We start from the raw sequence: 13,794 nt of genomic DNA on the forward strand, positions 1-13,794 counted from the left end.
TATAATCCCCCTATCCACCGGGACTAAAACTCTAACGGGACTGGGTAACATTATGTCCCCTTGCCCTCCTACACCTCCAAGCACTTTCAAAAATCCTCTTATCTTATCCCCTCACCCCACCTCCCACCTGTCCTCAGCCATCTCCTGGCAGCTCTCTGGGAATATGTGAGTTCTAGAATCCCTTCCCAGAAAAGACTGCCATGGCTCCTTTTGAGATAGGGGACTTAGTATATTTAACCTCAACTCACTCTACCTCCTCCACCTCTTCAGGAGGACTACGCTTAAATGAAGAAAACCTCAAGAGATCATTCTAACCACTCCACAGCAGTCAAATTAAAGGATGTAGCAGCCTGGTTCACATTATCCAAATTTGGGCCTACAAAGCCCCTTCTTACAAAGCAGGCAATTCCCCCAGGACCTGTCACAGTTCTCCTGAAAGGGACTGCAGACACATCTCCTCAGGAGGATGATAGCACATCTGCTCTCACTCCTACCCCAGAGGACAACCATCTACCAATCAATGAGTTACCTCTCCTCTATACCAATAATGTCCTCCGCGTCCCTCTTAGGTGACCTCACACATCATGACCTGACAGATCCTTCCCTGGCTGGCTTTTAACTCTTCCAATAAACCTCACAGGGAAACTGTTCTCCTTTTAAAAACATACTTATCCAGCTTATCTTTTAGACTTGTACAGGAGCCTTGTTGGATACCTCTAAAATTCACTTCTTCACTCAACTTTTATCCCTTTCACATACTTCCTTCTTACTTAATTCTCATTCCATGTATACTGCCCTCGTTTCAAGTCCCAGACTTTCCACTGACACTGCCCTTCCATCTTCAATACCTATATCTCTCTGTCTTCTAAATCTCCCTCCAAAACCAAGGCCTGTCATTTACCAAGACACTCAGTTCTCCTGAAAAAGACTCTAATTTTCTCTACTTCTATGGCTGAAGAGTTCCAAAAACACCCCTCCTGGATTTATCCCTGAATGTTGGTCATTGCTGACCTAGCCAACATTCTCACCCCTCTAATATCAACCACACTATATCCCCACCTTCACCAGCTTGGACCCTATCATCCCACCAGCCAGCCCATCTACCTCAAACAAGTAACACCTAACTCATTCCTCCTTGGGATGAGCATGGGGACAGCAGCCCCACCAGACTAACTCCTATCTCATCAGATATGGGTAACATAAAATTACCATACCCTTAACAACTCCTTTTACTTCAAGCATTTCCAACAAGGCAAGTCCTCACAATGGCTGCAAAAATCCTACCACCCTAAGCTATTGTTTTCTGCCTGCTTTTCCTAAACAGCTGCACTACATAGTATAGAGGATCCTCCTCCTCCTGAGGATCCTCAGAGTGCTTTCAGGACTGCTTGTAATGTAACACCTGGCTTCATCTGGGCCCAACTAACTTATATCTCTAACTTTTATCTGAAGCAGGAACTGGAGTTGGGACATATGTTAGAGCCTTCATGCCTCTGGGGTACAAGCATGCAATGGGTGCATGCGGACGTTCCATCCACCAATCTGTCAACTAAATTCTCCTAAAAGGGCACCCAGTCGAATATCAACCCCTGACTTCTTTGCCCCCATCTCAGAATGAGGCAGCTGCTGAAGAGATAAACTTCTCCCATACTCTGGATTTTGTGCCCCCCCTTCAATTTATAAAATGGAAAAGTACAAAATGATATTGACAGTGTAGGCCTAGGGGTCTCCTCTACCACAAACAACTCTAGACCACAAGGCACCCTGCACAAGCAACACTAAACCCTTTTCTTACAGAAGATAGTAGCCAGCCTCCATCCCTTCACCTTGAGACAGTCCTTTTCTGGGGCAGCTGACTTCCAGACCTGGACAACTGCACACAACCCATATCTTCCATCCACACAGTATCCATAAATACTCTGGGTTGAGAATGGAAAGAAGTATGTTACAGGTAACTAAATTATAATCCATATCATGGAAAGGATTTTTGCAGGTTTAATCTCCATAAAAACAAAACAGGAAAAGGTTTACATTTTCATTTATTTAGCACTCTTTGTTGACTGGAAGGCTGCAAAACAGCAGTGTAATATTTTCTGTCAAACCAAACTTTGAAAATTGACTGGAGGCAACAGAATCAGTATGAAACACCAAGTTCAGAGGTGTTTTTTCTTCTTCCTTATTTGGTTTGAAGTCTGTGAGTATACGTGTGTTTTTGCCCTGACCCCTGCTTTGAATCCAGCAAACAGCTATAGAATGGTCTTAAAATGCACTTGTCCTATGCCCTATGTTCTGTCATTTTCAGAATACGGAAAGGGCCACAAGTAAAGGAAAATAGTAAGGAAAGTAGAAGAGTCACTTTGGGAATTACGGCCAACAACAGGAAAAATTTAAGCCACTAGAATGGTATCTATAAAGAGTAACAAACCGGATCTACCACATTTAAATGATTATAATTTAAAGTATTAGAAGCTGGGTGTTTGGCCTAGTGGTAGAGTGCTAGCCTAGCATGCACAAGACCTGGGTTTGATTCCGTGGTACCACATACATAGATTTAAAACCCAGAAGTGGTGCTGGGTCTGAAGTGGTTGTCCTCTAGCATTGGGAAAGCCCAAGGACAGTGCTCAGGCCCTGCGCTCAAGCCCAGGACTGGCAAAAAAATGAATAGAGCAAATGTATCTAAAAATGTTAAGATGTTGATGAGACTGCATACAGCTGTCTGAAGAAAGAGGTTAATGGAATTGCAAAAGTACTTCACAAAATCATATCAGAGCACTTCCCAAGGAGAAGAACAGATCTTCAAAATACAAGAAGCTTTTAGACCCCCAAACAGACCTGACCAGAAAAGGACATCCCACAGCCACATTATAGTCCTTACAGGATCAACAGAGACCAAGAAAAGGATCCTTAAAGCAGCTAGGAAAAAGAGAACAATCACCTACAAAGGAAAACCAATCAGTATAACCACAGATTTCTCAGCAGAGACTATGCAAGCAAGAAAAGCTTAAAATGATTGTATGCCATGCCCTAAAGACAAAAAAAAAACACCATTCAAGAATATTGTACACAGATAATCTCTCATTCATAGGTGAGGGAACAATAAAAATATTCCACAGCAAGGGAATGTTGAAACAGTATGTATCCAGAGAACCAGCATTACAGGAAAGTCTCAGAGATGTTCTACACATTGACAATCAACAATAACATGTTGTTAACATGTTATTAACAGAAAAGTGGCACCTGAAAAAAGCATACCAGCTAAGGGCAGGGAGTTTGGCCTAGTGGTAGAGTGCTTGCCTAGCATGGACAATAATCTGGCTTCGATTCCTCATTGGGTACCACATGCATAGAAAAAGGCTGGAAGTGGTGCTGTAGTTAAAGTGGTAGAGCTCTAGCCTTGAGAAAGTCCAAGGACAGCGTTCAGGCCCTGAGCTCAAGCCCAGGACTGGCAAAAATAATAGCACCTAATAACAGGTAGAATTGACAAGTCACAGGCCCTGACAAAATAAAAAAATGGCAGCAATTATTAAATGTAATTCGATCCTAATCCTCCATATCAATGGACTTAGGTAGACTGTCTAGGTGGATCACAAAGAAAGATCCATCTTTCTGCTGTCTACAAGAGACATATTTTGCCCCATAAAACAAACATATTCTGAGACTGAAAGGCTGTAATCTCTACAAGAAAAACCTGGTAACTCTTGGAGACTGAACAATACATTGTGGGTCCTTGTGGAGGTCAGAACAGAAATTCAACAGCTTATGGTATTAATCAAAAAAGAGCACACAAAATACCAGCTCCTTTGGGATACAGCAAAGGCAGTATACTTTGAGGAAGATTTATAGCTCTGAGTGCCTACATTAACAAATTGGAAAAATCTCAAACCAACAATTTAGTGGTTCACCTTAAGCTCTTGGAAAAAGAGCAACAAACCAGTAGTAGAAAATATGTTATTAAAATTACAGCAGAATTAAATGACTTAGAGTCAAAAATAAATTAAAATAAATTAAAAACCATGAAAGAATCAACAAAACAAAAGTTAAACAAAACTGATGGATGCTTAGCAAATATTACCAAAAAAAAGAAGGGAACACACCCACATAAACAAAATCATAGATGAGAATGAAAATTACCAAGATCCAGAGCATCATAAGGGGATGCTTCCCAAACCTTTATGCCAACAAATTTGAGAATCTAGAGGAGATGAATAAATTTCTAGCCAATATTAATATACTGAAATTGAACCAAGAAGACCTAAACCAACTAAACAGACCTATTTCAAGAACTGAAATAGAAATCATAATAAGAGACGTCCTGTCCAAGAATAGCACAGGGCCTGATGGACCTGAATTCTATAAGACCTTCAACGCAGAGCTCACACCAAAACTCTTCCAACTCTTCAATGAAATTGAAAATGAAGGCTCTTTGCCAAACTCGTTCTACAAAGCCAGTATTAGACGCCCTCTGCCCAAAACCAGGCAGGGGTTAATCAAAGAAAGAGAACTGTAGACCCATTTCTTTGATGAACATTGATGTAAAACTTTTCAACAAAATACTGGCCAATCATCTTCAGCAACTCATCAAAAAAATTATACACTATGATCAAACAAGATTGATCACAAAGCTGGTTCAATATATGCAAGTCAATTACTATAAATCCATCTCATGAGCAGAAGTAAGGACAAGAATCACATGATTATCTCAATAAATGCAGAAAAAAAACTTGACCAGCTCCAACGGATCTTCAGGCTCTGCAGAAACTAGGGATCCATGGAACATTTTTCAGTATAATAAAGGCTGTGTATGACAAATCCACAGCTAGCATTAAGCTTAATGGCCAAAAGCTAAAGTCATTTCCTCTAAAATAAGGAATGTGACAGGAATGCCTACCCTTTCCACTCCTCTTTAGTGCAGTGAGTTATAAGGCTAGAAGCAAACATAAAGGGGATCCAAACAGGGAAACTTTCTCTCTTTGCAAATGACATGATTGTATATTTACAGATCCCACAATCCCAAGTAGTTTGAGCTGATTCAAAACTTTGGTAAAGTAGCAGGGTTAAAACTTAACCCTCAAAAATGTACTGCTTTCCAGTATGCCAACAATGAGAAGAGTGAGGAGGAAATGAGGAAAGCAACTGCCTTTGCAGTAGCCTCAAAGAAAATAAAATACTTATGAGTTAACTAAGGAGTGTAAATGACCTTTATGATGAAAACTTTTAAAACCTGAAAAAGGAAGTCAAGGCATATGGAATAATAAAAGAACCTGTATAGCAAAAACAATCCTTAGCTGAAAGAACAGTGCTGGAGAAATATCAATACCAAACTTTAGACAGAGCTATAGTAAACAAAACAGCTTGGCGTGCAAACAGGCCTGAGGAACAATGGAGTAGAAATGAAGACCCAGAAATCCACTCACAGCACTATGGCCATCTAATCTTTGACAACAGAGCAAAATGATGGGAGAAAGACAGCCTCCTCAACAAATGGTGCTGGTAGAATTGTTTATGCACGGGTAGAAAACTAATGTTGTATCCTTCTATGTCAACCAGTACCAGAATTAATTCCAAATGTGTCAAAGACTCTTGAAGCAAAAGCAGATAGTATACAAAAAAAAAACCTTCACAAGAAGGAATAGGAGATACACTAGGGCTCCTTGACACAGGTGGAAACGCAGAAACATAACACATTAAAGAAAGCTTGGACAAATGGATCTGCATTAAACTGCAGAGCTCCTGTACCACAACAGATATAGCTAGCAAGTTAAATAGAAAGCCCACGAGGTGGGAGAAGATATTCAATGGCCATGCAACAGAAAAGGACTGTTGGGAGCCGGAGTGTAGAGACAGAATCTGCATGAATCTGCATCACTGAGTAAGATAAGTACACAAAGAAGTGAGCTGTCATGTATGATGCCATGCCTATAAATTTTGAGCTATACTGTCATTATTGTGAACTTCCTCACTTTATTGATTTATCTTTCTGCTGAGACTTGATTACCATTTGGTACAAATATGTTATTGCCTTATCACATTCTGCTTAATTGATCTGAGACCTGTTTACCATTTGGTGCTGACAGTTCCCTGGTTTCATGAAAGTACATAAGCCTTCTTGGGCTGCTGACTTGGGCTGTAGTCCACATCTGTTTGTCTCTTCTGTATTTCTTTTCCAAGGTTTCATCCTCTAATTCAGGGCCTCGGCACATAGCTCTGGAACAGAGACCTGACAACCTGGGATGACGGTAGAGGACCCCACTGTGGTGAGGTCTTAAGAGAGTGAGATAGTGGGAGATAGTATAGTCGGAAGTAAAAATAATGGGACAATATAATAGGCGCAGGCTTTATGTGCAGGCCCTTAGAGGGACACTCTAAGCCAGTGGATTGCGGGAAGGGCAGAGGCAGGTTGAAGGCATCCTACAGTTTATTGAGGGAGTGTGCCCTTGGTTCCCAGAGGAGGGAACCCTATATTTGGAAAACTTGCAAAAGGTAGAGAAAAAGCTTGAGCAATTTTATGAAACTATTCTGTCCAACTGCCCATGGATTCTTGCAGGATGGGATAAGTCCACGTGGGAGAGGGTAGCCTGGCAAGCATCAGAAAGGGAAGCATCCTAGGAGCCCCCTGGGAGAGTTCTCTGCTGCCCCTGAGATAAAGTCACAGGTCAGCAAATTTATCCATCACTGATTGATCTCAAACTCCAGAATGAAAGCCGACCTCCCCCTCATCCTGGTGGCTTCTCTAAGGAGTTTCCCTTATGCCCCTCAGGAATCTCATGGGATGGGAAATCCATCCCTCAGTAATTCCCCCCTTTTTTGTACAACAAATGTTTAGAACAATGCTTACCACCTTGAAGACCCCCACCTACATTGGAAAGCAATCATATGGGCAATACTTTCGGGAGACAGTTTTTTACAGTGCAATGTGGCCAGTTATTATGAAGCTGAGGCCAGGGGCAACAAGAATGCCTAGACTAGAATTTTTATCTCCCTCCAGCCTTAAGTTCCCACCTCCTAGAAACTCTGCAGCAGGTCCCCTCTCCAAGGCTTAGGCAGCCTAGGAGCTCATATCCGCTGCACTGGTGAGAGTTGTTCAGCCTCTGTTCTTAAAGAGGACCTGCCCAATAATCTCTAGGGAGAGACAAAATATAGATGTTGTGTCATTCTATAATGACGGCATTATTTATGAGAAAATTGGCATGAAACTGCTCCCCCAATTTTAGGGACCACAGTTAACTTGGAAATCACATGACGCTGTATGGATGGATCAGTGGCCTATTGGCAGAAAAAAACAATTGGAGCCACTAAAATTGATATAGGAACAACTTCAGAATTCCCCATTTTTGTAATCAAAAAAGGTCAGGCAAATATAGGTTTATGCAGCCCATGGGGGCCACCCAACCAGGGCTCAGAAGTCTTTCATCAAGTCCTAATAATTTCTATACTATTCAGATAAAGGATTGTTCTTGTTTTTGTTTTTCTATTCTGCTTCATCCATTGGATAAGCAGTAGTTTATCTTTACCCCCTCTCCTTTTACCAACCTTTTTTGGGAAATATGCCCACGTAAAAAGCAAAGGCCTCAGGAGGTAAGAAGAAATAAGCCGACCCCCTGTATGTCTGCATGGTTTTTTTCTTTTTTTTTTTAATCTTTTTTTTAAGAAAGTGCACTGTGGGTCTAAAACACAGAGGAAAAAGCTAGACACAGAAAGCTCTCTAAGGCCTGGGTGTCAAAGGACACCTTGATCCCCTTCTGGGTTTCTTGTCGATAACAGGGCATGCCTGGGAGTCCCACCAGCAAGACATGTGTAAATCGAAAGGAGCTGTTTGGTGAGAATATTCATCTGAGTTCTTGTTTTTGTGTTAAGTGTATCTGATTGAGTCCAATTTTCTTGTTACGAGTCAATGTCTGGTTTTGTTTGAGAGCTTTTTGTAGGTAGGTTAGGATTGCCTTTGCCTGCCGGCCATCAGGGAATGGAAATCTCCATAGGGGAGGTGCCCCCTGAGTACAGGGCCCCATTATTCTGATAGTTTAAGGCCAGGCATGCCATCAGAAAGTTAGGAGTTACTTAAAAGTCTTTGCTTCTCTGTCTTGTTTTTGTTACATGTTTTTCCTTGGGTGTCCTTGTGTGGTGTGTGTGTGTGTGTGTGTGTGTGTGTGTGTGTGCTTGCACACACATCTTTGCTCTCTATTTGAATATATCTGGGAAGTAGATATCTGGGGTAGGTATCAAGCCTGGAATAGCCCCCTACCACTTGGATGCAGTTCAGGAGAGCTGAGGTCAGATAGCTTCAGGCTTAGTTTAGTTTACTTTTTCCTAACAACCTGCTGAAGTGAGAGTCTGGAGACAATTGGTGGCAGGACACAGACTTCAGTCTTAGTTCCCCTAGGTTTAATACTCCCACCAGCATGCATCTGCAAAAAAAAAAGTGTGACATCAGGAACAATCTCTGGAAAAATATATTTCAGCTAAGTTGCCTTGTTAGAAAGCTTTGTTTTAAAACTTGGTTGTCACCTGCAAGAGTAAGATTGGCAAACAAAATTCTCTTGACACTAAATGTATGGCTGATATTAATTTTGTGTGATTTAAGATCTTTTAGTATGAATGGGTGTGAGAGGGTGTGAGTGAACATGTTAAATTGTCAATATGCTGTATAAAACAATGAATGAATTTATACTTAAAATACAAAGACAATTGGGTAAATCTAAGTTTAAACTTGAAGAATAGTATTAGGTTTGAATGTTTCTAATGTCTCAAAGGATTATTGCATTAATTAAAGGGGACCTGGTTAAGAGTATTTTTCTAAAGATCCTGAAATCTGCATTTTAAAAATCTGGTATTGTAATGTACAGAGCTGTTTATTACTGTAAACATGGTATCCTGTTTAGCACAGAGGAACTAAATTTGGAATGTGGAATTTATTACCTTGAGTTAAGGTTTGTAGACAAGTGTCAGAAATTTAAATGTGAATTTGGGTATCATATCAGAAACTTTGCCTGTCTGTCTTTTAAAATTGTTTAGGTAATCAAATCCAAAAGAAAGGACCTGAAAACTTAGGATAGTCCTGTGAGCCTATCTTTGGGAGATATAGGTGAATTGGCAAAGGTGCAGCTCTGGGTTCCCCATGGTGGGACAGGCCCTAGGAAAGGTCCATGCATGGTGAAAAAGTAAGCTGGCACAAAGGCTGTTCATCTAAACCTCATCAGATGGGAACAGTGGACCATCTTCATCCTGTCTCTTTTTCCTTGCAGACTGACACTGGAAATCTGATGGTAAATGTGGGTAAAGTGATTAGCATTTCTTAAACTGCTCCTTAAAGTATATTAAATTGGGAAAAGGGTTTTAAAATAAATATATAAAGATTTATCTTCTCGTGATTGGGTTTCATGCTACTTTAAAATTAAATGTATTTTAGAAAAAGAAGGAAACTCAAGTCTGGACTTTTGGTGCACTGATGTTTGTAATTCTTGCATTAGGGAAAAACTGTTATTTGAGTTTAAACTGTTATTGGAATTCTAAGCAGTAACCTAACCAATACAAATAAATAGTAAATAAATAAATAATTATAAAAAATAAAAGAGACAGAAAGAAGGGAAAGTAGGACTACCAAAATGATTGCTTAATTGCTATTTCAGTTTGGTCTTTTAAGTTTATAACAATTTCCAGCAGACCCATGGAGGAGGACAGTAGATACTTATTCAAATGTAATTTTGGCCCCTACCATGTTCCAAGTAAGATCATGCTTAAAGACTATTTCTGTATTGACCATCTTGTGGCTTTAATTGGAGTAACGTGGCCTTCTGAAGGACTCATTTTTCTGAAAACTGCAGTTCTGAGTTAGCCGGGACAGAGCAAAGTCCCTGTGAAACTGTGGCATCTAATCTAGCAGCAGAGTGCTAGTGAGGCAGAGTTGCATTGGAGCTCATAGTGGCAGAGTGCTAGCCTTGAGTTGGAGAGCTGAGGAAGAGCACACAATCCCTGAGTTCAGGTCCAACAACCAATGAAGTGAAAAGCCAATTCCTGTGTGAGACATTCCTGGGAAAAAAGAAATGAGGCATCCACATGCAGAAAGCCTCTGCTTGGATGGCAGAGATGGTGTCAGATTCTAGAGCCAGTCATGTTTGGCCACTCAAAATTACTCTGAGCAGGGAGGTTTTTTTCCCCTGTCCAATCAAGCAAACTTATCAGAAAAACTGAACAGCCAAATTGAAAGATATGCGGATGACAACGCCAGCCTGATTATGGGGGCCGTTAGCTTCATAAACTTTATTCCAACCTCTCCCTTTCAAAAAATATTTGTTTTAGGGGGCAAGATGTGTCTCTTGAAGACAGCAGAATGATGGATCTTGCTTTTTGATCCAACTAGATAGTCTATGCCATTTAATTGGAGAGTCCGTTTGATTGATATTGAGGGTAAGGATTGAGAAACATTAACTAGTTCCAGCCATTTTAAAAAGCTTTCATTAGGGCCTGTGGCTTGACAGTTCTTGCAGTACTTATTAGCTGGTATTATTTTTAGGTGCCATTCCTTTGTCAGTATCACGTTTGTGTTGGTTTTCAGTGTGTAGAACATGTTTGAGAATTTACTATAATGCTTGTTTGGTTGCTGCGTAATGTAACTTTTCCTTGGAATAGAAGGTTTTCATTGTTCCCCCAGTTATGAATGGGAGCTTAGCTGGGGTACAGTATTCTTGAATGGTAGTTATTTGTCTTAAGGGCGTGATATATATCATACCAATCATAACATAAAAATGCAAATGCAAATGGGTAGAAAAAGAAAAAAAAGATAAAAAAGGGTATTCTTCAGGTTTTTTTTCAGGTAGGTTGGGGAAGGATAGGAATCTTGTGTCTTCACTAAATTCGGGATCCAAACCCTTCAAAACAGCACATTGTTCAATCACCCTTTCACAGGTCTTGATCCCCATTTTTCTCCATCAGAAAGAACGACATTGCCCCATTCATATGAAAATGGAAAGACAGAGAAAAAATCATAGTAAGTGAAGTAAGCCAGACCCAAAGATACATAGGCTCCATGGTTTCCCTCCTTTGGAACAATCAGGACACATAAGTTTATATCTAGTATACAGGGGATCACAATGGCACAAAAGCTATGTATGCATGACATGGCCACATGGAATGAGGCTAAGTTTAATGTACTCCAGGATAAGGAAACAGGAGGCTTATCTTAGTGACTGTTGTTTTCAATCACAAAATTGTTGCATCATGTGAAGTTATTTCTTTTCTCTTTTGTTTCCCCTTATGCTTTATCTCATGTTGTTACTGTATCCAACTTTTGTACCTGCTATCTTGTATATAAATGTATTTGTTTATTTGAAAAAGGGAAGGTAAGGGATGAATGGGAGGGAGGGAAAGCAGGAGAAAAATATGGGAAGGGGTAACAATGTTCAAGAAGTAATGTACCCACTACCTGATGAATGTAACTGTAACCCCTCTATACATCACAATAAAATAAAATAAATACAAAAGTGAACTATTGTCTTAATAGTAAATATTTCACTTTTATTAGTAAGTTCCACTTGACCTCAAGACAGTTAACATGTTAATTAAAATAACTCAGCATCTTTCTTCTTCGCAGCAATATGGAAACTGGTTTTTGGAAACAGATCAACTAACTCTCAACTCATGCAAATGAATCGGCCCTTTGCAGATGATGGTCAAGATCACAACTGTAGAACAATCCTTGAAGACTGGAATAACATTTGTTGAGTTCACCCTAGTTCTGTAAGTAAAAGAAATGACAGATTCAGTGACTAAAGATCACTACAATGTAATACCGTGTAGCAGGCTCTCTGTAAAATTATCTGTATAAGGCTATATGGATAATATTCATACATCCAATTTTCCCCTTTTTTGCCTGTTGCCAATGTGTCTTTCTTCTTTTCTATATAGGCAAATTTAGATTGCAGCGTATATACTGATGGTGTGTAAATGGATGTTTACTTGAGTAAAATTTTCACAGACACTTTTCTATTCATCTCATTACTACTTCATATTTTGACTTGTTACCAAACACATTGATGCATCAAATTAATGTAGTTATTACCTCCATTTTTTATCAGTATATATGCTTATACAGAGTATACATGTAACATATACTACATATAACTATATAGCATATGTTCATAATACATTAATTTGCATTCTGCAAATATTGTAAGATGTGTAGTCTCGGATAAAGGTATAGTGTAGGATATATAAAGTACTATATATTCTACAGGTATATTACATGGCATGAAACATATATAAGAAAACATCCTATCCTATTTAGGACATGACATGTACTCTATATTTACACAGTGTATTATATACACACATCACATACACATTTATGTCTAATCACATACTAGCTAACTTTATGTAGACATTGTTGCATTCTTTTAACCGTCTGAAATAGTCCTAGATGGATCTAACAAATTAGGATTTTTGAGATGATATGGATGAATGATTCTCAAAGAAGTCTCAACATTAGGATCATGGTACAGTAATCTAACTTTGTCAAGACTACCCTATACAATTTTTGAAACATCTGGCAACTATGTTGAACGTAAGAGGTTTTGAAAGCTATCCTGTACAGTTTCATCTCAGCAATCAGTCAAACTGTCAATATAGGGAATTTTGTTCCAGAACTGAGATATCAAAACCTATTACTGGGTCAATTTTCTTCAAAACCATTTACATAAGTTGATTTCCAATAGAGGTATATTTAAAAAGAGGCTGATTACGCCCCGCTGGGTGACTTCCGCCACACCATGCACGTGGGCCGGGCCGGGGACGCCTTCGGGGACACCTCCTTCCTCCACAGCAAGGCCGGGGAGCCCGACGGCTAGTCCCTGGATGAGCAGGCCGCCGGCTCCTCCTCCAAGCGCAGCCTCCTGTCCCGCAAGTTCCGCGGCAGCAAGCAGACCCAGTCGGTGATCCGGGGGGAGCCGAGGGACATGCTGGGCTCCCTGCGGGACTGGGCGCTCTTCGTGAAGAACGCCATGTCCCTGCCCCAGCTCAAGGAGAAGGAGGCCGCCGAGAAGGGCGCCAGCAAGGTGCCCAAGAGCCTGTCGGTCAGCCTGGTGAAGAAGGCCGAGGGCGGCGGCGGCGGCGGCGGGCGCCCAGCGGAACGGGGCGGCGAGCCCCCATGCCCCCGACCCCCTCCTCGACGAGCAGGCCTTCGGGGACCTGGCCGAGCTGCCCACCGTGCTCAGGGCCAGCCTCGGGCTGAAGTACGCCGAGTCCATCATGTCCTTCCACATCGACCTGGGGCCCTCCATGCTCGGGGACATCCTCAGCGTCATGGACAAGGACGAGTGGGACCCCGACGCCGCCGAGGAAGATGGCCCCAGCGGCCCGCCCCGCGCGCCCCCGCCTCTGGCCGCAGCCCCTCGGCTGGGGGGCCAGAAGACAAGGCGGCCCTGGACCAGGCCTCCCTGGCCCCGCCCGCCCCGGAGGACGAGGGCTGGGCCGCCGCCGCCCCCAGCCCCAGCTCGGGCCGCAGCATGGGCAGCCACACCATGCAGGACAGCAGCTCCCTGTCCAGCGGCACCTCGGGCGTGCTGGAGGAGCGCAGCCCGGCCCTCCGGGGGCCCGACGGGGCCCGACGGGGCCGGGCCGCGCCCCCGAGGCAGCCAGACAAGGAGTTCTCCTTCATGGACGAGGAGGAAGAGGATGAGATCCGCGTGTGAGGCCAGCGGGAAGGAAACCGCCCCCCCCCCCAGGCTCTGGGCCGCATCTGTCCCCTGCCTCCACCCCGGTTGTGACCCTCGACCTTGCTCTGCAGGGGTAGCCACCAGCCATGAC

At 42.1% G+C, this 13,794-nt stretch overlaps 1 pseudogene; it reads left to right on the forward strand.

Annotated features, from left to right (window-relative positions):
• Positions 1–285: 285 nt before the first annotated feature.
• Positions 286–13,679, forward strand: LOC150040290 (cdc42 effector protein 4-like; annotated as a pseudogene).
• Positions 13,680–13,794: the final 115 nt, after the last annotated feature.

The sequence above is a fragment of the Megascapheus bottae genome, chromosome Y (assembly GCF_031878675.1).
Source record: "Megascapheus bottae isolate mThoBot1 chromosome Y, mThoBot2.hap1, whole genome shotgun sequence".
NCBI classification, from domain to species: domain Eukaryota; kingdom Metazoa; phylum Chordata; class Mammalia; order Rodentia; family Geomyidae; genus Megascapheus; species Megascapheus bottae.